Raw genomic sequence first — 25,569 nt, forward strand, 5'->3', positions numbered from 1 at the left:
GTGTAGTTAGGTTGCTATGTTCGGTAACTAGGTTAGGTTAGTTTCGGTGCAAAAGTTAAAGCATTGATATATCAAACTTTTATGCAAATTTATTATATTTTCCTTGGAAAGGTTGATTCTTAAAGTAACGCAAACACTTTCCCAACACTGAGTGCAAAATATATACAATGAGAAGTGTGTATCAGTGGATATACACAGAGAGGCGTGTATCACTTAACCATCTTCTCAATATATATATATATATATATATATATATATATATATATATATATATATATATATATATATATATATATATATATTATATTTATAAATAACAACACTGCGCTAGCCAAGGATTCGAACCCATGTTATACTGGCCTGCCTCATGGTAAGCGAGAACCACATGACGCTTTAAACCACAGGACCACCCAACCCTACAAGAATGGTGCAGCCAGCACACAGCTAGCTGTTGGGCCGCCATCCGAGGGCATACGGAGGTGTGGAAGCTTCTAATGGCTGCGCCATTCTTGTAAGGTTGGGTGGTCCTGTGGTTTAAAGCATCATGTGGTTCTCGCTTACCATGAGGCAGGCCAGTACAACATGGGTTCGAATCCTTGGCTAGCGCAGTGTTGTTATTGATCAATACCACTCGTTCGTGGTTACAATAATATATAAATACTGCTCGTGAGGCTAGTACACCAAACAGGGATGAGAATGAAATTAGCTTAGAAGCTCCCACACCTCCGTATGTCCTCGGATGGCGGCCCAACAGCTAGCTGTGTGCTGGCTGCACCATTCTTGTAGGGTTGGGTGGTCCTGTGGTTTAAAGCGCCATGTGGTTCTCGCTTACAATGAGGCAGGCCAGTACAACATGGGTTCGAATCCTTGGCTAGCGCAGTGTTGTTATTGATTAATACCACTCGTTCATGGTTACAATTATATATATATATATATATATATATATATATATATATATATATATATATATATATATATATATATATATAGGGATGAGAGGTAGTGAAGAGATCTACTTTCCCAGGGTACTCCTCTGAGAGGAATGAATGGTGAAGTGAGGATGTACCCCTCAGGGAACTCTCCTCAGTAAGCAAGGGGGGGGGTTACCCCTGGAGGATATGGCTGGTGGTGGTGACATGAAGATGTGCCTTACCAGGAACTCTCCCTTGTGAGCTAGGGCTCACCCTTGGGGGTGAGGATGATTGGTGGTGGTGACGTGGGGATGTGACTCCCCAGAGAACACTGTTGGATGATTGAGGAGGGACAACTACAATAACGTGAATTATCTTGGATGATATTTTCTGTGAAAAGTACTAGCGCGGGCTGCCTTCTAATTTATATAACACTCTAGTTGATTCATGGAGGTGGTAGGAAGAGAGGAGGTGGGTCATGGAGGCGGTAGGAAGAGAGGAGCTGGGTCATGGAGGTGGTAAAGAGAGGTGGTGGTTCATGTATGTGGTAGGAAGAGAGGTGCTGTTCAGGAGGTGGTAGGAAGAGGTGGGTCATGAAAGTGGTAGGAAGGGAGGAGGTGGCTCATGGAGGTGGTAAGAGAGGAAGTGGAAGGATGAGAGTAGGTAGTTTATGGAGGTGGTAAGAGAGGAGGTAGGTCATGAAGGTGGTACGAAAAGAGGTGGTTCATGGAGGTGGTAGAGAAACAGGTGGCTCTTGGTGATGGTAGGGGAGAGGTGGCTAAGTTTAATATCTTCGGTATGTACCTCATATCCATCCTGTCTAAGGTGGTAAAGAGAAGAGTAATACATAATATTACAGTACTTGCAAATTATGTGACGACCTTCCTAATACAAACAGCAGAAATGCGTGAATATAAAAATATATAAAATATTACACGAATTACACTTAAACCCATAAAAGAGCAACGCAAGAGAAAAAAAAAAGATACTTTCAATGTCTTGGATCAAATACCCTACACCAACATCTGACATCTTAATGAGGAGGCATATACATATACTCCCGTTGTTTAATGCAAAATAGAACTATACCATTTCGAGATTAAAAGTGACGAAATGGCACCTACACACTTCAATAACCGCACCAACCGTCTTCTAATTAGCAGACACGAATGTTGAAATTTAAAAGTTGATCAGAAGAGAATTTATAAAATTATCGAGTCGAAACAATTACGTCAGTAATCCATGCAAAGAAGAACAGATTGCACTTCCACTTGTCGATTGCTCCATGGGGCATGTCTTAGTCATATTTCACAAAGGTTGAAAATTTGAAGCCGTTCGTATGAGGCATTCTGAAACTGGTGAAAATTAGTGGAAAACAAAAACACTGTACCTAACAATATGACTGTCTGCCATAAAGTCATACGAAAATATAATATTTAAGGGCTCAATAAACTCTTGAAAATTAATAACGCCATAAAAACATGAGTTTTCAATATTTCTCATTTTTCTTTACATAGTTCTGTTCAAAAGATTTAAAAGATATATTGCTGGTATAAAGATGGCATATACAATACATGAAGTTTAAGGGTTAAATTTCTGTTTTATTTAAAATTCTCTACAAGTCTAAAAGTAAAATATATTTGATTTTGTTTTTTAAAGAAAGCCCAGTTTCACATAATTATTTTTCTATATAATTGGCATACTGGCACTTACACAGCCCAAATTTAATACAAAAAAAAACTTCCAATTACCATATACCAGCGGCTGATGTCTGAAAATGATCAAAGAGGTATTCTCTATTTATTACGTAGAAACCAATTTACTTAATAATATTTAGACTGGCAAATCAAAACCTAAAAGTTCAAGATGTATTCCCAGCTTTCTTTTAATAACGTCCAACAACAGACATTCACAGCACTGACTGGCATTCTCCACTAACTGCTTTGAATCCGTAAATTTTCAGATTTGCACCTACGCAGTCTAAACTTATACTGTGTCAACCTTCTTTTGGAATGCCTCAATGTTAATATTCTGAAGCCAGTCAGAAGAGGAAATCATTAGTTAATGAATATAAATTACTATCACTTTTTAATCAAATTGGCAAATAGGGATTTATGTAGCCCAATACCAAGCAAACCTTGCTTTCTTGAAAACACAGCAGGGTTAAAAATTTGAAGCCTATCCGAGGAGGCATTCTGCAGTTGTCGGAAGGTTTCTAACGATTCATTTTTTAACTAATTTAATATATATACAAAAATATGCCCACGCAAAAACTAAATTGAATATGTATTATCCTTTCCTTAAGATGCATCAAAGGAAGCAGACTGAAATATATTTAAATGTAATTTAATGAGAATAAAAATTCCACAATATTTTACACGTAAAACAGCCAAATGTGCACCTGTATAGGCACTTGAATTTCACTATCAGCCGTCATTGTAGTAGGAGGTACCTTTTTCTAAACGCTTGAAGCCAAGCAGAAGAGGGTTTTCAAAGTTATCGAACCTCATTCCAGGAATTTTGTTATGGGGGCTACAACTTTGGCCATAGGGCACCTGCACATGCTAATAGTTGCATGCCTCTTGCCCTAGTTACTGTACACCATACACTCAGCCACACACCATACACTCAGCGACACACCATACACTCAGCGACACACCATACACTCGGCATACACCATACACTCAGCGACACACCATACACTCAGCCACACACCATACACTCAGCCACACACCAAACACTCAGCACACTATACACTCAGCGGCCCACCATTCACTCAGCCACACCATACACTCAGCGAAACACCATACATTCAGCACACACCATACACTCAACACACACCATACACTCAGCGGCACACCATACACTCAGCGACACACCATACACTCAGCCACACACCATACACTCAGTCACACACCATATACTCAGCACACATACCCTCAGCGACACATCATACACTCAACCACACAATACACTCACCGACACAGTATACACTCAGCAAACACCATACACTCAGCACACATCATACACTAAGCGACACACATACACAGCCACACATCATACCCTAAGCGACACACCATACACTAGCACACACCATACACTCAGCTACACATCATACACTGTGACACACCATACACTGCGACACACCATACACTCAGCCACACATCATACACTCAGCACACACCATACACTCAGCGACACACCATACACTCAGCCACATACACCATTCATTCAGCAAACACCATACACTCAGCACACACCATACACTCAGCGACACACCATACACAGCACACACTATACACTCAGCCACACGTCATACACTGACACACCATACACTCAGCCACACATACACTCAGCTACACACCATACACTCAGCACACACCATACACTCAGCCACACATCATACACTCAGCACGCACCATACACCCAGCCACACACCATACACTCAGTCACACCCCATACACTCAGCCACACACCATACACTGAGCCCTACAACATACACTCAGCCACACACCATACACTCAGTCACACACCATACACTCAGCCATACAAAGGCTCAAGGGGATCAATATAGGCAGGGAAGTGCAGTATGGGGCTCATGATCCAAGCCTTCCCCCTAAGTCTTGGCCAGAGCCGCGCCCTCCCTCCCTCTCTCTCTCTCTCTCTCTCTCTCTCTCTCTCTCTCTCTCTGCAGCCTCAACTCTGCCTCCCCAGTCTGGGTTACATTACACGAATTCCGATACATGTGTCGATCGGTGCCTCTCCCCTGCCCCTCACTCATGCTCACATTCTCTCTCTCTCTCTCTCTTTCCCTCTCTCCCTCTCCTGTCTTCCGTGATCGTAGTGCCTGCTTTCGTTAGCGTTGTCCCTTTTTCATTCAACGCTGTGATTATTTTTTTCATTCCGAGTTCCGATCTTCATGTTTCCATTCCGCGTTCTGATCTTCACGTGTTTTTAATTCCTCTTTCTCATCTTCACGTGTTTTCAATCCGCGTTCTTATCTTCACAATGTTTTCATTCCTCGTTTTTCACTTGTTTGTATTCCGCGTTCAGATCATCACTTATTTTCGTTCCGTATCCCGCGTGTTCATATATCCCTCACTCATTTCCTGCGTTTCCGCACATCTCTCACTTATTTACCGCCAGATTTTCCCATAATTTGATATATTTGGCAGTTGTTTCGCACCATTTGTACCGCATTTTAAAACAAAGGCCCAATTTTTATGTGCATTGGATGCCATTGTTTTACCACTGAATTTTACGTGCTTCCTAATTTCTATTGCAAATTCCTGTATATCTTACTGGTTAGATCGCTTTTTTCTACCTGTACTTTTGTTGTTATTATCCCGTGCCTCACACCATTTACTAGGATGTCCGAAATATATTTCTAATAGTTCTGTTTCTGTATTTGTATTCGATACCTCACAATCAGTTAGGATATCCGCATTATAAAAGTTCTTTTCCTTCTATTTTTGTATCCCCAGACCTCGCACTGTTTATTAGGATATCTTTAATATTTTCACATTTTTTTTTTACCATTTCACTAGCGTCATTTCCACTTTGTTTTTTTTTTTTACCTATTTTCGCGGGTGAGTCTTCAATCAGCTAGTAACCCAGACTTGCCTCCGGTGCCTCCCACCTCCCAATTACTTCCACTATTTCCTCCCACCCGTTATCTTTTGCCTGCCCTCTCCCCCTTACTCACATGTTGTCAGGTATCACAAATTTCAACTGAACTGATTCTTATTTGCCCTCTGGTCCTATTTCTCCCTTTCCAGTTATATCGTCCTGTAACTCAAATTCAACCCCTCTATCCTAGCTTCAGTTTTCCCCAACATGTATAGTTTGAGCCCCATTCCTAACACTCCCCATCCTGGTTTGTTCCCCCTAACTTCCTCTAACGTACTGCAGTCTGCTTCCCCCAACACTCCTTATCGTAATTTTAAATTGGCCTAAAACTTCCTAGCCCAGTCTTAGTGCTCCCCCCCCCCACAAAAAAAAACTCCCTATCCTAATTGCAAGTTCATCTAATGCCTTTTTTTCCAGTCTCGACCCAATATCGTAGAATCATTCCCTCATAAAATGCCCTTTTTCTTGTATCAACCCCCTCCCCCATGCCAGTGTCAATATCCCCTGACACAACCTTTTTTTTTTTTCTAGTCTACGTGCACCCATGACATTCTTCCTCCATTGTAGACGCACCCTCTCACACCCTTCAAATTCGAATTCTTCATTCACCAAACCGTAACATGCATGTATTGTATACATACATATATATATGCAAAACAACCGCGGGGAGAGTTGAATGATAGCTCTAGGCCTCTTGTGTTGTAATCAACACATCTTCAGCAGACTGCAATGTTGCAGAAATGAGTAAGAAGTCCAGATAGACTAGTTCAAGGGAACGACTTTAGCTAATTAAACGAAACCAGCCGAATTAGCAGTGAAAATGAGTTTTTGCCGTGAATCAGCAGAAAGCAGAAATCACTCTGAACATAACGAAATATATTTATGTGCACACACACATATATATATGTATGATATATATATATATGATATATATGATATATATGATATATATATATATATATATATATATATATATATATATATATATATATATATATATATATATATATATATATATATATATATATATATATATATGTCGTGCCGAATAGGCAGAACTTGCGATCTTGGCTTAAATAGCAACGCTCATCTTGCCATATAGGACAAGCGAAAATTTGTGTATGCAATAATTTCGCCAAAATCATTCTGAACCTAACGAAAATAATACATTTCACTGTGTTTGTTTAGTATTAAATTACTGTAAACAAATCTAAAATATATTTAGTTGGGTTAGGCTAAAATAAATTGCTCTTGTTATAATAAGGTTAGGTAAGTTTTCTAAGATTCTTTTGGTGCAAAATTAAAATTTTTACATTAACATTAATGAAAAAAAATATATCTTTAAACGTATAGGAGAAAATTTTTGAAAGGACTTAATTTTAAATGAGTTCTTGCTAATTGACCAGTTTTACATATTCGGCACGACATATATATATATATATATATATATATATATATATATATATATATATATATATATATATATATATATATATATATATATATATATATATATAATGTGTGTGTGTGTGTGTGTGTACTCTCACCTAGTTGAGGTTGCAGGGGTCGAGTCCAAGCTCCTGGCCCCGCCTCTTCACTGGTCGCTACTAGCTCACTCTCCCTGAACCGTGAGCTTTATCATACCTATGCTTAAAGCTATGTATGAATCCTGCCTCCACTACATCGCTTCCCAAACTATTCCACTTCCTGACTACTCTGTGGCTGAAGAAATACTTCCTAGTGTGTGTGCTGTGCCGAATAGGTAAAACTTGCTATTTTGGCTTAAATAGCAACGCTCTTCTTACCGAATAAGGCAAGCGAAAATTTGTTTATGCCATAATTTCGCAAAAATCATTCTTAACCTAACGAAAAAAATATATTTCATTGTCTGTTCATTATTAAATTATTGTAAACTTATCTAAAATATATTTAGTTGAATCAGGCTAAATTAAATTGCATTTGTTATAACAAGGTTAGGTAAGTTTTCTAGGTTCTTCGAGACAAGCCACGGGGGGTGGAAATCTTTAGCTCAAGTACTTTCATTCTTCTCAGTGCGTCATCAGGAGCTATGCAATGTTGCAAGGCAGCAACTGCAGCAGGGGAAGTTTTCTCGGAGTAGCGCAGTGTGGGTCTGTCACCGGCCGCAGCTTCTCTCAGAATATGGGCAACGGTCGGTGCCAGCCCTGCACAACCATCATTCCCCTACTCCCCATATGGGGTAGGAGGGTTTTTGAGATGTCAAGCATTATGAAATTAGAAGATATAATAGCGAGCCCCAATTTCATAATACTTGGCAACTCAAAAACCCTCCTACCTCATATGGGGAGAAGGGGTTGGTGATGGTGCGGGGTTGGCATCGACCGTTGCCCATATTCTGAGAGAAGCTGCGGTCAGTGACACACCTACACTGCGCTACTCTGAGAAAACTTCCCCTGCTTCTGTTGCTGCCTTTCAACATTTCATAGCTCCTGATGATGCACTGAGAAGTGTGAAAGTACTTGAGCTAATGATTTCCACCCCCGTGGCTTGTCTTGCATAGTTAACTACGCCTATATATATATATATATATATATATATATATATATATATATATATATATATATATATATATATATATATATATATATATATATATATATATATATATATATATATATATAATATATATATATTAACATGTCGACCGTTTCCCACCAAGCCAAGAAAAATCCAAAAAGAATGAAAAAAATTTCCATCATCATTTAACACTTTCACCATCACTCATATATAATAATAAGAGACAGGATGTTCCAGAAATGGGACACAGAAACAAGGGGTCACAATTGGAAATTGAAGACTCAGATGAGTCAAAGGGATGTTAGGAAGTATTTCTTCAGCCACAGAGTTGTTAGGAAGTGGAATAATCTGGCAAGTGATGTAGTGGAGGCAGGTTTAAGACGAGGTAGGATAAAGCTCATGGAGCAGGGAGAGGGAGGACCCAGAGGCGGTGCCAGGAGCTGAGTTTCGACCCCTGCAACCACAATTAGGTGAGCAATGTCTTTGCAGAGGCGCCCAGATACGACGGTTCAGATGTCCCCCCAAACTGCCAATAGCCTAAACCCCTCCTTTAAAGTGCAGGCATTGTACTTCCCATTTCCAGGACTCAAGTCCGACTAACCGCTTTCCATGAATCCCTTCACAAAATATTACCCTGCTCGCATAACATAATCTTTGTTGACCTTAAGTCTTTGAGAATCACTTTTTTTATGACAATCACACAAGTGGTGCTGATAAACCTTTATATTTGTGAGCTTTGTAGCTCAGTGAGCTACAAAGCTCACAAATATAAAGGTTCTTCAGCACCACTTGTGTGATTGTTATAAAAAAAATGATTCTCAAAGACTTAAGGTCAACAAAGATTATGTTTCAGACACACACTTCTCCCTTCACTAGTTTTGTGTTTCCCGATTTAATTCTCATAATTTCCTCTCTCTCTCTCTCTCTCTCTTTCTCTCTCTTTGTTGCCTCCTCTCAATCAACCTTTCGCACCCCACCTTTCCTCCCACTGTTCTTCCCCCACCTGCAGTGTGTTGATCCTCCTCCTCCTCCTCCTCCCTCCCTCCCTCCCTGCCCCCCCTTCCTACCCTGTCTCCCCACTAGCAGTGTCAGCCTTTATTATCGCCTAGCCCCCTAAAGACACCCTTATCCCCCAACAGTTTGTGGACTACTGTTTCTCTTCTTTCTCCTCTTGCTCCTATTCCTCCTTTTTCTCTTCTTAGCAGCATTCCCCTTGTTTTATTATCTCTTCTTTACCCTTACTTCTCTTTCCCAGCTTTATTCCTCTTTCTGTAGCGCGAACTGTGATTCTCTTAGACTCCTCTTTCTCGCACCATCTCTCTCCCCTTCACCTTGCACCCTATCCCTCATAATTATCTCCCCTATTCTCCCTCACCCTGTATGTTCCCTCGCTCACCCTGTATGTTCCCTCTTCCTCATTCTCTATCTCTTCTCTTATCACCCTATATATCTCTCCCCTCCTTCATCCTATATTTTCCTGCCCTCCCTCAACTTCCATGTCCCCTCCTCTCCCTCATTCTGTATCTCCCTCCTCTCTTTACCCTGTATCTCCCTTCCTCTCTCTCACCCTGTATCTCCACTTGTCTCTCACCCTATATCTTCCCCACCCCTTTCACCCTATATCTTCCGTCATCTTTTACACTGTCTACTTGCACTGTCTACAGCCGTTTCCTGGACCACAGCTCCTCTCCTCCTCCTGCCTGGACCACGGCTCCACCTCTTCCTTCTTCACTCAGTGGTTACACTGAGTCGGTGTACCACCTAAAACTCTTGGGTGATCATCTTCCAGTAAACAGGTAGTTGGTTGCTAGTCGCCTGTTGTAAGTGACATCTTAAGAGAAAAAAAAGCGCTGACAACACTGAAAACGGGACACCACGAGCGTAACTTTGTGGCTGTAACTACATAACACTAAAGACGGGACACCACCATGTTTGGTTGGTTAACTAGGCTTAAACCTTATAGATTACACGAGAGTCATTAAGGCTGCCCATAACCTTTTCACCACTAGTGAAGAATACTTTAATCCCTAAAACAAGGATTAAAGTAAACTCAGTGTATGGACACTGAGAGACATACATCTGAAGTATTACATTAACCTGCCGACACGAGCATAACTCTGCTGCTGTAACTACCAATATGTGGTCAACACACACACACACACACACACACACACAGTAAAATACATGGAGCCGAACGAGACAGCCCCGTAGGTATTAAAGCAAAGTTATCTACAATGGGTTTTTTGTTGTGGGTTTCAAAAACAAGCAGATAAACTGCAGACAAATGGAAAAATGGCAGACATTGTGCCGACATTTAACAAAGTTGACAGAGAAGACCTTTGACCTTTAGGTCTCTCTGACGTGTTGTGAAATACTGGATAAAACCAGTACATAGAGGTGGATAAAACACTTGATGAGGAAAAAACCCTGTTGTCATTATTATTATTGTTATAGTTACCTGATACCGATACTCAGTTTAAGGCCGATACTGGTAACATCAAAATTATCCGATACTCGCCAATACCAATACTGATACTCAAGTTTTCGGCCGAAAAAGCCGTAGATTGCATGGCGCATGCCCATGCACTCTGCCCCAGGTTCCTGACTCATGGAGCTCTATATTCATCAAGAAATGCAAGAAGCCATTATCTAGTGCCGTGAATATTCCATGGAGTAGGAGCCTGGATATAGCTCCACTCCACAAAGGTGGGACTAAAGCACGAAACGAAGACTGGAACGGAGCATAAAGCAATCTGAAACCATTCAACAGAGCGTAAAACTAATGTGAGAGACCCTGGAGTGATCATGTCAGAAGATCATACCTTTACGAATCACAGCAGTGTCACTATCACAATTACAAGGCAAATGATAGGCTGCATAACTGCAAGCTTCAAAACAAGTGATTCCACACCCATGATACTCTTGAAATCACTTGTTCTCTCTAGGGTGAAGTGGTGTCCACACAGACAAACAAAAATGCGGTCACTAGAGAAACCGTCGAAAGACGGGCTACCAAATTGCTCCCAGAAATTAAACACCTAAATTAAGTTGAAAGACCGAAAACACAAGCTCCCTCGATGGCTGATAGCATAAATTATAAAAGGATACAAAAGGACAGATAACCTGGATGAAATAGAGCATTGCTGACAAACATCGTTCTTTGATAAAAGTCCTACACTGCAACATGTGTCTTTTTCTTCACACAGAATACATGAAACTCATATTTAAAAAAACTAACAACAAGTAGAACAATATATACTTTAAAAGTGGAAATGCCGCTGAAAATATACTTGATTTTTCTTATGTATATATATATATATATAAAATTACAAACCTAACTGACGCATGCACGTATGCACACTCGCGCACACACACACACACACGCACACACACACACACACACATACACACACACACACACACACACACACACACACACACACACACACACACACACACACACACACACACACACACACACACACACACACACACACACCGGGGGCAGCGACATTCTTTCACCATTATAACCTCTCCTGCAGCATGTTATAATCGACCCCCCGAGGCGACCACTGCCATGTGAGTGCTAAACTGCTTTCCCCTCTCTCCCTCCTTTTCCCTCTCCAACCTCTCTTCCTCCCTTTCGTTCTCCCCTCTAACATTCTAGTACAACTTACCCTTTCCCCTCTTTATCGCTCTCCCCTCCCTCGTCCCTCTGACTCCCTTACTTCGACCCATTATTTCGTCTTGGCAACGTGTCACTGAAAGAACTCTCATTTTTATGCTCTCCCTACCGTCCCTCCTTCCATCCTCTTTTCTCCCTCTTTCTCTCCCCTTCCTGCCTTCTCCTCCTCCTAGTCCTCGCCTAGCCTTCAAGGACTCCACCACTTCGGGTGACGCTAGTGAACGCCGGCACCTCCTCGCATTACGTCCAGATTTGCCATCACTGTCTTGAGTAAGATACTTTTCTCCCCTCACCTTCGTTTGCTTGTTGGTGTTGTTGTTAGTTCTTCGTCTTCTCCCTCTCCTCCTTCTTCTTCTTCTTCTTCATTGTATCCTATAATCCAGTCTTCGCCTACTCGGTCTCCACAAGGTGAAGAATCCCTAACCTTCCCTCAACAGTTTTTACACCCCCCTCCCATTTTTTCCACTCATTTCCTGCCACCCCATTTTTCCCCGGCAGCCCTTTTCCTGGAATCTATTTCCAACTATTCATTTCCATCTATCCTCACCACGGTCGCCCCATTTCCAACCATCTATTTCCAACTACCCGTTTCCATCTATCTTCACCATAGTCGCCCCATTCTCAACCATCTATTTCCAGCTCCCCGTTTTCATCTATTCTCATCCCTTCACCCATTTTCGGCCATCTATTTCCAACTACGAATTTCCATCCACCCTCACCTGACCAATCACTCCCATGGAAATGCCTGCAACATCTCTCTTTCTCTCTCCTAATACCTCATGTTTGTACTCTAGTCACCATTCCCAACTGCTCATTCCAAAATATTCGCAGACTGATACACAGTATTTACTTTTTCCACCCGCTTGAATGAACGCATTCCTTCCACGTAGTGGGATGCCATAGTATTTGTATGGGCTAATTTTTGATGGGTATCTAAATGGTATCTGCATTGGTCTAAAATTGAGTATCAGTATTGGTATCGTCAAAAGAAATTGGTATCTTCAAAGTAATGCATCCAGCCACTCAGTGTTATCCATTTTCGCCCAATTACAGCTATTAACAGTTTTCCAGCCGTATGTAACCGGTAATTCGTCTACAGATAAACATTTCAATATATTCACTTTCAACTTCCGATTTCGGCTGTCTAAACACTCCTTCTCAACTATGACTGCCTGCTATCCGCCCCACCCAACTCTTTTTCCGGCTAGATGCAGCGAAATTCTCTCATTCAGCTATCAGCTTCTAGTGAAAAAAGTTCCAAAGTAACATTTTCCAACTATACACGTTCTGACACTTTCTCAGGTATACATATCCAAACACTCATATTCCAGCTATCAATTCTCGAAGGTTACGAACCAACTTGATCCAGCAGTTCGTATGCAAACATTCTCATTAAAATCAATGGTTGCAATCGTATTATAATTATTATTATTATGACATTCCTGGAGGGGAGGGTTAAATTAACCCCGTAGGAGCCATATAGCATTTCGGGAATGGAAGGCAATGAGGTTCCATCCAGAGAAGGAGAGGACATGTCCAATTACTTGGATCAAGAGCCCTCAAGCGGCATCCTAAAATTTCCCTTGTCGGGGTTTAAAGGTTCCAGATCAATATTTTTCCCAAATCCGATTCCAAGCGCTCACATTCGACCTCCAATAACCAGCCAGATATTCCTGCACAACCTCTTCCAGCCATCTGTCTCAAAAGCATTCACATTCAACCAACAATTTCCAAGCAAAATTTCCAGGCCAGCCATTTCCAGCGCTTCGTTGGCGGACCGATAACCACGTCTTCCTTCACTGCTCACTACTCGCCTTGCTGGTAAAGGAGCAACACAACATCTGGAGAAGGGAATGGTGAGTCCACATGCTGGGCTGTGCAGACCTACGTTCCAGAGTGAGACAATCCAGAGCAGACGAAACCAGCATCAAGTGACGGTCGCGCTGGTGCTTTTGATGCTGTCTGCTGCTGCTGCTGTTTACTGCCACTGCTGTTGCTGTCTGCTGGTGCTGTCCACTGCTGCTGCTGCTGCTGCTGCTGCTGCTGCTGCCTGCCTGCCTTATTGGGCGTGGTGAAAGTTTTCTCGATTTCATTTTCTTCAGCACTACGAGGCCGATCAAAAACTTAGTTTTCCAGATATGAAGGATAATAAGTCTGGCAATCCTTAGATCCTCCTCTATGTCTTCTTGTTACATTCACTGTTGCTCAAACCCACGCCCACATACGCACCCACACCCAAGCTCATCCACACACGCCCACACACACACACACACACACACACACACACACACACACACACACACACACACACACACACACACACACACACACACACACGCAAACACACTCACCCTCTTTCTCAACTACCAAGATATTTATTATTCTCTGGGTGCCCTATTTTACCTTAGCTTTAATCAAAATACGCCAGTAAGCTACTATATATGATGGCCTAGCGCAGGAAAAGTATCTCAACCTGGGTTACACGCAACCTTAGATTTTCGTGAAGTGATTTCCCGAGCGCCTCAAGAAACTCACTAATTGCGGTTTCCTGCTATGCATATCCAAACACTCACATTCAGAAATTATTTTCCAGCTAAAGGTTCCAGACCATTATTCAAACATTCACCTTCAGCTAAAAAAAAAGCTTCAAAGATTCCAAAATAATCTTTGCCAACTAAACGTATCCACACTCATGCCAGCTAATGGTTCCAATTATTGCTACGATGTGTAGGGGGTCATGCAGCGCTGGGAAATGGGAGGTATTGGGGTTTGATCCCAGGTAGGGATGGTGGTTCCAGTTCGGAACATCCTACAGGTAGACTCAAGATAGTTATCTCCGTATTAGGACTGAAGAAGACACTTGCGGAAAAATGTTTCCTTTACGAATGTCTTGATCAATGCAAACTTCTCATTTACCCGTAGAACTGATTAATATAGTTAACGATACTGATAGTTTAGATATTATTTAACATTTACAAAGGTATATACTGTACACCGACAGGTGTGTATCTCCCAGTTCATATATGCTGAGAGTTTACTTTATTCCATATTTTAGGGATTAAAATATCCTAGACTGGTGGTGAAGAAGTTACATGGAACCTTAACGACCCTCGTGTAGTCAATAGGTTTTATACCTATTAAACCAACCATCAGCATTTACAAGACCTGAATCACACCATTAAAATTTATTTTCCACCTACAGAAGAAGGCTTCGATTGACTGCGAAGTCGTTTAATGAAACTGCTAGACATCTGGGTATACAGTGTAAAACATACTTTCATTAGCTGATCAGTAATAATTTTTTTTCGTCTCGTCTGAAAGATTAAAAAATTAAAGTATTTCTCGCAAGTTGCTTCCCTTTGTAACTATACATTTGTATGAAGGAAAATTTTCAAAGCTAATAAAATAAAATAAAGTAGTAGGCCTGTTGGTGGGCTACACTCCAGGATGTTTCTGTTTCATACATCAAGTGTTGTGTTCCATACAACCATGTGTTTGTTACGCTTGTGTTCTACATACAGAGTTGGTTGTGGCAGTTGTCTCACACACCCAGTTGTGTGTCTCCTACACACCAGACTGTATCTCTCCCACACACCAGGTAGTGTTTGTGAGTTGTGTTTCACACACCCTGTTGTGTTCGTGGCAGCTGTGTTTCACACACCTGGTTGTGTCTGTGATAATTGTTTCACACATCCGGTTGTGTTCGTGGCAGTTGTGTTTTACACACTCGGTTGCGTCTCTCCCGAACACCCAGTTGTTTCACACATCCGGTTTATTTCTCCCATACATCCAGTTGTGCTTATTACTATTGTGTCCTACATCCCCGGCAGTGTCTAACAGTTGTGTATCCCACACACCTGGTCGTGTCTACATGTCTCACACCTGATCGTGTCTGCATGTCACACAACTGGTCGAGTCTGCATGTGTCTCCACACTCTAATATTATATCGGTCCCGACTATCGCCTTCAGAATTTCAGAATGCCTTTTAGAGGATCATGACAGAACACCTTTTGTTTTTCAGTCGAGAGAGGTCAAAAGACAAGTTTTGAGCCACTCAGAAATTCTGACCTCCACGAAGGAAAAAAAATATATATGTTTTCCAACTACGAAACGAAAGCTAAATAATTTCGGTTCGCTAAAGGTGACAATTTTTATCTTATTTTTTTCTTGTATTCAGGTTCTAATCTATTATTAATTTCTACTTTTTTTTAGAGCAAAATGCACATAGTTAAAGCCAAGCTTAACAATTATAGTCATGATAAATAATAATGGGAAATAATATTGATCATTTCGACGATTATAATCATAATAACATCGTTTAGCATATCTTATTCCCACAACTATCCACATCTTTACACCTTTTCACATTTCTCATACTTCCCGACATCTTTATATTCTTCACACTTTTATTCATCTTTCTATATTTTATCCTACACATGCCCACACTTCTCCATAATTCTCAATACCGTTACACACCTACCAACACTTTCCACACTTTCACACTTTCACACTTTCACACTTTCACACACACACACACACACACACACACATATATGTATATATATATATATATATATATATATATATATATATATATATATATATATATATATATATATATATATATTATATATATATATATATATATATATATATATATATATATATATATATATATATATATATATATATATATATATATATATATATATATATATATATATATATATATATATATATATATATATATATATATATATATATATATATATATATATATATATATTATTTTATAATGCACTAATTGTTATTTTTCCCTCAATCATTGACATTTGTCTATATATTTTTGCTTAAAATATAACTTATCGTAGAGTCAGCTGCCACTTATTAAAAATTCACATTATTATTATTATTATTATTATTATTATAGTCATGGAAAAGCGCTCACAGCGCCAGGGGAGTGAGTAATCAGATTTGAGCCAAGAGGAAGGGTAGCTCTACTGCCTTGGATCAAGAGCCCTTCGCCAGTATAAAGACAACCCTCCCCCCATGGAAAGGAAATCTCATAGTAGCATTTTAGTGTAAATGTTGAGACCTCTTGATCTAGTGTCAAAGTCTCTTTTCAAAGTGGCTTTTCATGTTTTTTCTTCTTCCTTGCTCCCACTCTCTCTTTTAATTTCTCACTTTCCTATTTCCTCTGCCAGGCCTTCTAACTCATCTCTTTAAATCCTTCCCTGCTTGCAATTCTTCTCTCCCTCACCCTCACTGCCTTCAGTTCCTCCCAGCCCTCACTCTCCCTGCCTTCAATTTCTCTCATCCCTCACCTTCCCTGCCTTCAATTCTTCCCATCCCTCACCCTCCCTGCCTTCAATTTCTCCCATCCCTCACCCTCCCTGCCTTCAATGCCTCACATTCATCACCTTTCCCAACTTCAATTCCTTTCATTCCTCACCCTACCTTCAATTCTTCATCTCTCAATGACTGCACTTCCTCTCATTCCACATCCTGCCTTCAATTCCTCTTATCCCTCACCCTCCCTGCCTGCATGTCTTCTCTTCCCTCACCCTTCTTACCTTCAATTCCTCGCCCTCCCTCCCTGCAATTCGTCACCCCTCCTTCCTATAGGCTGTGACACTCTTGGCAGTTCTCTAGGCTCCCCCTCGCCCCACAGCTCTGGCAGCCAGGATAACGAGGGTGTGAGTGAAGCACAAGCTGGCTGGCAAAATCAATGCTGACCTCCCCGTGGGTGTAGTGGCCCAGAGGTCAAGATTCCACGCCAGGCCAACACGACACTCACGGGTGAATGGGCAGATACCCCTGAACGGAGGTATGGCCCAGTGAAGACGAGAAGAGGTCTTGGACAGTCTCTACGAGGCTTTTACATACCTACCTTTGTTTGTTAGTATCGATTTATGTATTTATTGTAATAAGGGGGAAGCGTTAAACCCGTAGAGGCCATATAGCGACTCGGAAATGGGAGATTCGAGACAAGGAAGGGGAGGATAAATTAAATTCCTTGTATCAAGAGCCGCTAACCAGCATCAAGGAGACCCCTGTGGCTACGAGTTGGAGCTCCTGTGTCCTGCCTTCCTTTGACTGACCAGCCTAGTTCTTCCAGTCCCTTGGACTTGTTACATCCCATGTCAGTGTGTATCTGCTTAACTTGTTATTGTCTCTGAACATCTTGTACGTCATGACACAATATATAACTCCTCTAGTCTCTATAAACTTACTTCTAGGAACACTCTGGGGAAGGAGCTTGAACTCAACTTGTCAGTAGCGACGCACCCCATTCGTTAAGAACTAAACAGTGCATGTGTAGGGAAGGTCAGTGGTATTAACTGAACATTATGGAATAGTGCAGAAAGATGATTAGGGTATGTAGTTAAACCACTTGGATAAGAAATAGTGCTTGAGAATGGTTCCATTAGTTAGTTAAAGGGGTTTAAAGCAGATCGACCACACGAGTCATTAAGACTGCATGTCAGTTGATTACCACCAGTCAAGAATGATCAATTCCTTAAAATAGGGATTAAAGTATTGTCAACATTATAAACTGAGAGATATTCGCCTCTTATTGTACATATCCTGGTTTGCTTGAGGTCTTTCTGTTTCTGAACGGAATCTTCGGCAGTCAGCTGAGCCCATTCAATTTGTGTTAATGTTATAATTGTTTAAATTTTCTTCATATATGACAATCTAACCTGAATAACATACATTGATGAATTTGCAAAAATAGTACGTAAAAATCGACGCTGGCATACAACCATTTTTTTATTCTACTTATTTTATGGGAGAGCCATAAACTCATAGGGCTTATACAGCGCCTTGGGGGATGGGGACAATGGATTCAATCCAAGGGAAGGAAGATTAACCCTGGCACAGAGCCACTAGCTTGACAAATCAAGAGTAAATGCACATCTATCCGTTGACCCCTAGTCCATCTCCTTTAAAATATGCAAAGCCAAAGAGATGACATCTGTCAAATATTAACATTATATTCCCGGGCGAGCGATAAACACACATAGAGCCACAGAGCGCCTTGGAAATAGGAGGCAATCAAGTTTGATATAAGCAAGGGGAAACTCGAATGCCTTCGATCAAGAGCCTTAAATCGGCATCAAATATTTCTCCTCCTTTTTATAGTAGCATTGTCCTTAGGCTACTGAAAGATCGAGAGGCGACTAGGTGTGTTGAATTTATTATTATTATTATTATTATTGAAACGTTAAAACCGTAAGGGTCATATAGCACCTGTGCAATAAGAGGTCTGTCAAATTTGATTTGAGGAGAGGGAGGGTAACTCCAATTCCTCAGATTAAGAGTCCTTTGGCAGTATCAAGGCAGCTCTTACCAGTCAGCAATAGCTTTTAATAGTCAGCAAGTCAGCAGCAGCTCTTACTAAACAGCTGATGAATAAGACATGTTCAACACCTGCGCATCTTGATTGAATGAATAAAGTCACAGGTTGACGAAACGTCTTCAAAGTAAAGATACCCAGGTGTCGTACACATGTTTTAGTCATAGATTTATCGGTGTTTCTACCTTATTAGACAGCCGCAGCACCTCTTACAACAGCTCTTACTAGATAGATACCAACAGTTCTTAGTAGATATAAACAGTTCTAACTAGACAACATAACCTCTTCACAAGCATCAACAGCTCTTACTAGACACCAATAATTCTTACAACACACTGACAGCTATTACTAGACAGCAGTAGCTTTTACTAGACTAACAGCTCTTACTAGAAACCAGCAGTTTTTACTTAGCTAGGCAGAGGCTCTTACTAGACAGCAATTCATTAAACAGCAGCTCTCACTAGGCAGAAGCTCCTACTGGACAGCATCTCTTACTAGACAGATCTCACTAGACAGGACATCTGCCTTTATCATCCAGGAATGCAGGTGCTTTGTAAACGCTGGTGGATCGATGTTTGAATGCCAAACAAAACAAGGGGCCTCAGTCCTCAATACAAATTAAATTACAATAGTGTCACTGTTATTGATGATCATCGAGTTTTTGTTTACAAGCTCTATTGACGCTCACACACGCACACACACACAGTACTTCAAATTTCATGAGCATTATATAAGACTTGAACTGTTGGTATAAAAAGTCATGGTATGTACGCACCTTGAATGATATAATTTCATCAACGAATCTCAGCACCTTTGTTCAAGAGGGGCGTTCTTACCTTACGACGTTACTAGCCTTGTTCACTATGGTACTCTAGGCGGTAGATCAAGATAAAGAATATGATACTGTATATAGATTTCAGTAAGGTCTCTGATAAAGTTCTACACATGAGACTGATTTAAAAAAGTTGCTGCACTTAGTGTAAGAAATCTGGACCGAGGCATGCGAGGCCTAGTCATGGACCGGGCAGCGCGGCCGTTCACACTCGAAATACCCTCCTCCAGGTATGGCTGACCGATGCAGATGAAGTATGATGAAAACAAGTGTACGGTTCTAATCCTAGAAGAAAATATCAGCGATACTTGCAAACTAAATAATATAAATCTTGGTCAAAATGAATGCGAAAAAGATTTAGGAGCTCTGGTTAGAAAAAATTTACAGCCAAGACAGCAGTGCATTAGAGTTCGCAATAAAGCTAATAGAATTCTTGGCTTCATATCAAGAAGTATAAATAATAGAAGCGCTAACGTTATACTTTACTACTTATATATCGTTGGTAAGGCCTTTTTAATATTTTGCTGCTCGGTTCTGGCTTCCATATTACGGAATAGACATAGATGCGCTGGAAAATATACAAAAAACAGGATGATGCAGTGGATTCCATGCACCAGAAACCTTTGTTACGAAGATAGGCTGAAGGCACAAAATATACACTCTCTAGAGATGTAGAATTAGGGAGATATAATTTAAGTGTACAAATTAAAAACAAGAATACAGTAAAGGGTATACAAATAGCATGTTGAAAGCATCTACCAAGACAGGACTCGCAGCAATGGATTCAAGATTTACTAATTCAGATTTAGAAAGGATATAGGGAAGCACTGATTTGGTAATAAAGTTGCTGGTGAGTGGAACATGCTCTCAGGTAGTGTTATTGAGGCAAGACTTTTGGGTATCTTTACATACATATATAGGTTGGACAGGTACATGAATGGATGTAAGTTGGGCCAGCAGGCCTACTGCTGTGTGTGTGTGTGTGTGTGTGTGTGTGTGTGTGTGTGTGTGTGTGTGTGTGTGTGTGTGCGAAAAACAGTAATGGATAGCTGTAACTTTAAGGAGCGCAGGGGATCAAACCGAGGACTGAGAAATGTTAGCAGACGTCATAGTTACCCTAGACTGCAAGTCTTTACAGATACTTTTTCTTGTTCCCACAGAGTCCAGAGTGTAGTTCTTCACCCCTCTTGCTGCCAGTTAACCGAAAAAAACTGTAATAAACAGTTGTAACTTCATGGGTTGCAGGTGATCGAACCAGAGTTAAGAATTTACAATCCAGCTGCTCTACTAATACTAATGAGAACTTCAAGAAGTACGAATGTACCAAATTATCGGTATCGATGTATCGGCTATTTCTGATATCGGTATGGGTAAAGAAAGTAATCGATTCCAGCCGATACTTTTAAAATATTAATATTGCAAATGTGCTTAAAAATACCAAAACTGACACTACCTAATGATTGTGAGGGTTACTCATATACACTCACACACCCACGAACACAGTACACTTCACTTGGTTTCCATAGCTGTAATCTGGAGCAGGCAGTAACAAAAGATATCACTGCAGGTAAATAGTGGACCACTTTAGTCACTTCCTCTAGCCTGCAGTAAACTAGAGGCTCTTCAAGAACAAAATGAACTACCAAGGCACACGTTCATTCAGACGTTCAGAATGCACCTACCCACTGGAATAGCGCTTATATAATGTAAGACTGTATAAGTAACCAAAATAAGTCATTGCACTGTATTGCTGAGATAACATACACCTTCCATAATTTGATGGAAATGAGTGGAATCCTCTTGCAAAGTTATACTTTTTATAAAAATGATTTCACCAAATAATTATACCTTTTAGTGAAAGAAACTGTTTAGACTCATAGGTGTAGTCTCTTAGGAACAATATTTGTCTCATCTCTTAGGAACAATATCAAACATTTCACCAACAAAGCTATGAGTGATCCAAGATTTTCATGTTTGGTTAGCATACTATCAGCTCTTAAAGTGTCATGATTAAGTAGATTCGAGTTACACCACTGACTTTAAAAAGATTCTCAGCACATTTCTAAATCCAATATAAGAATAACTTCTTCAATGCCAGTGCAGTGCATGAGTCATGTAAAACAAATCTTAACACTATTGAGAATGAAATGAACGATACTCAGGAGAGAATTCAGCAGCTCAAGATCTTAAGAGAGTGCAAAGGATTTGCTGGAAGTATCAAGCAGCAAATGAGTAAGACACGTGCAACAGTTAGATATCCTTATTTCCGAAAAGTTTTGCCTACAACGTAGGCTTCTTCAGTCCTTAAGGATAACTGAAGAATGTTTTCAGGGATGAGCGTCCCCGAGGTTCGGTCCCAGACCAGGCTTCCCAGTGAATCAAGGTCTGATCAACTAGGTCGTTCTGCTGGTTGCACAGCCCGGCTAATTAGGAACTGATTTGATGAACCTGTCAAGTGTCCTCTTAATGCCTTCCTGAGGTTTTTTGGTACTTTCTCTTAACCAGAGATGACGGCGTTGAAAATCTGTGGACTTCTAACACTCGTCGAGTTCTTAGTGTACTAGTTACGCACCCGCTTTTTATTGGAGGAACACTGTACCATCTACCAAGTCTCCTGTGTTCACACGATGTTATTTTCAGAGTGCAGATTTGGGACCAGTTCCTCCAGGATTTTCCAGCTTTTGATAATGATGTAACTTTCTCGCATACGTTCCAAGGTATACAGTTGAAGGGACTTCAAACGTTCTGAATAATTTAGATGTTTGATTCAATGTATACTGAAAGTGAAAGTTCTCTGCACGTTTTCTAGCTTAGCAATCTCGTCTGCTTTTCAGGGGGCCGTTATTGCACAGCAATATTCCAGTCTGAAGAGAATAAGTAACGTGAAGAGAATCATCACTGACTCGCTATCCTTTGTTTGGAAAGTTGTAGTTATCCAGCCTATTATTTTCCTTCATATAGCGATAGCAACAGTTGTGAGCCTTGAATATCATTATAATATTATTATAATCATGGGGAAGCGTGATCCTTGAATGAGAGAGCTGACATCACTACTCAAGTCTCGCACGTGATACTTTGGCTCTACTGAGTGATTTAAGTTTGTACTCCATTTCAGTCTTTATTTCCTCCATTCTTCCATAGCGGAGCAACAAGAACTTGTCTCAGTGAACATCATATTGCTGTCTGAAGCCAACTGAGACTTTATTTATATCATCTTAAAGATTCAAAGTGTCTTCGAATAAAGAGGTGACTAAGTATGGTGGCAGCAGAAACAGTGCAGAAAGAAGCAGTGGAGGAAAAGATGTGATCAGTCCAGCAACAGCATAGTAGTCTGAGGTGGACCGTCAGTCACGAAAAATATTCAGCGTCATAGTCCTAAACATTATTCAAGAATATAATAGCAATAATCATATATTGCAAACATAATACTCAGACTTCATAATAAAAATATTACAATTATCATAAACATAATAATAATGATGAAATGAATTAGTAATGACAAAAAGTAATTAGAATTAAAATACTGACCACTGATAATAACAGTACAAACATTAGCATAAATTTCAATAATCACTTAAATGTCAATATAACAGTACGGCAATAGCATTATTAGTAACCATAATTAGTTATATTATTAACCATAATTATTATTTCTATTATTATATTATTATAATAATATCATTATTATTATTATCCTGCATCTCACCTGCATTTTTGCTACAGTTGGAACATTCATAATACTGTCGCATTATGTTACTGTCGTATTATATTTGTTATTTTTGTCTTATAATGCATCACTTAATTTGAAATCATTAACCTCAGTTACATCACCATCATACTAAATATTATTATTATATAATGAATCTTGCGTTAGCTACTGTCATGGATATACAAGTATATTTACGTATATCATACTTTACATATATATATATATATATATATATATATATATATATATATATATATATATATATATATATATATATATATATATATATATATATATATATATTATACATATATATATATATATATATATATATATATATATATATATATATATATAATATCACATCATATATATATATATATATATATATATATATATATATATATATATATATATATATATGTAAAAATTATATATATATATATGTAGAGATATATATATATATATATATATAAAATATCACAACATATATATATATATATATATATAATATATATATATATATATATATATATATATATATATATATATATATATATATATAATATATATATATATATGCGCGGAGTCTGTTGAATATAGCTATGCATATATGCGATCAGGGCGTTGACATTAGCACGTATATAAAAGAGGTCACCAGTCAAAGCTTCTAAGGTGTGAATAAAATCTCTTTTTATCTCACGTTCCAGTGCGCCCATTTGTTTATCTGGCGCACACCATGTCAACATCACCACCTACTACGACACATTTCCCAGCCAGTGTGGACCAATTTCACGCTATCTGCACTCATACTCACCCTACACTGATGGCCAGTTACATCCCGGGGGGCGTAGAGAGTTTCGACACTAGTTTCAGTGATGAGAGTGGATAAAAGATCATGTTATCAGCAGCAGTACACTTGTTACTGCACTTGTCACAACTGGACTGATACACGAGGTGATGCGCGCAACTTGGTATTGTCCGCCAGGCGCATCTCGCTAACCTCGTACGATAACTTCCCCTTTCTCATCTCCCAGTGTTATCTTATAAATATTGTATGGGGAACGTATGCTTGTTTTTGTTTTTTAACCCGAAGTGTTGTTTCTTTAATTCGTAAATTGAAAATAATTGAGTGTTGCAGGATTTGTGAGTTGTTGAGGTGATATTTCTCGGGTCAGAGATGAGGTTCATATTGATTGAACTTGGGAACATTTTGGCGCCAATTCCAAGTGGCGGACGTATGATGTTAGCATGAATAATAAATAAAACAGTGACAAAGTACAAGATAACGAGTTTCGTAAATGAAAAAGAAGTAACATGTTGTTAAAGCAATCTTGGGTCTTTAATATTCAAAATTTAATCTATTATTATCTTCATTTTACTTCCCACTTAAACGTTCAAGATGAAAGTATTTTTTAATATATATATATATATATATTTCATTCACAAAAGAACCCTATACTTTATTATACCTTATTTTAAGTTCGAAAATAATCACTGATTAACGTGACAAAATTAATATTTCCATACGAACAGATAGTACATATTATTTCTAATATAGTGTACGACACTGTGCCAAGAGGAACTGTGTCGTCTGGAATGATCAATGAAGAAGCAAGTGAGGGAGGGCAGAGACAATTACACAGTCCCCTCGTCTGCAAGACTGTTGAATGTGACAGGTCGCTGTAGTTCAGTTAATTACAGAGGAGGAGGATATGAGAACAAGGCAGCAGACTGGACTGGAAGTCAGTAGTTACTCATTTAGAAAATATGGATCAGAGGGGAAAATCAAAGATTATATACATGTAGACATATATGTATCAGTTTATATGTAATGAGTTTACTTAAATCTTTTTTTATTAATAAAGTATTCTTGACTGGAGTTG

The 25,569-nt window shown here is 39.5% G+C and overlaps 1 protein-coding gene across 1 annotated transcript in view; it reads right to left on the reverse strand.

Moving 5' to 3' along the window:
* Window positions 1–24,629, reverse strand: part of LOC128696069 (uncharacterized) — a 218,843-nt gene extending 194,214 nt beyond the window's left edge. The window contains exon 1 of the mRNA XM_070094938.1: window positions 24,501–24,629. The gene's annotated coding sequence lies outside the window, so the exon portion shown is untranslated. The remainder of the gene's footprint in view (window positions 1–24,500) is intronic.
* Between the last annotated feature and the right edge of the window lie 940 nt (window positions 24,630–25,569).

The sequence above is a fragment of the Cherax quadricarinatus genome, chromosome 48 (genome assembly GCF_038502225.1).
Source record: "Cherax quadricarinatus isolate ZL_2023a chromosome 48, ASM3850222v1, whole genome shotgun sequence".
Lineage (NCBI taxonomy): Eukaryota > Metazoa > Arthropoda > Malacostraca > Decapoda > Parastacidae > Cherax > Cherax quadricarinatus.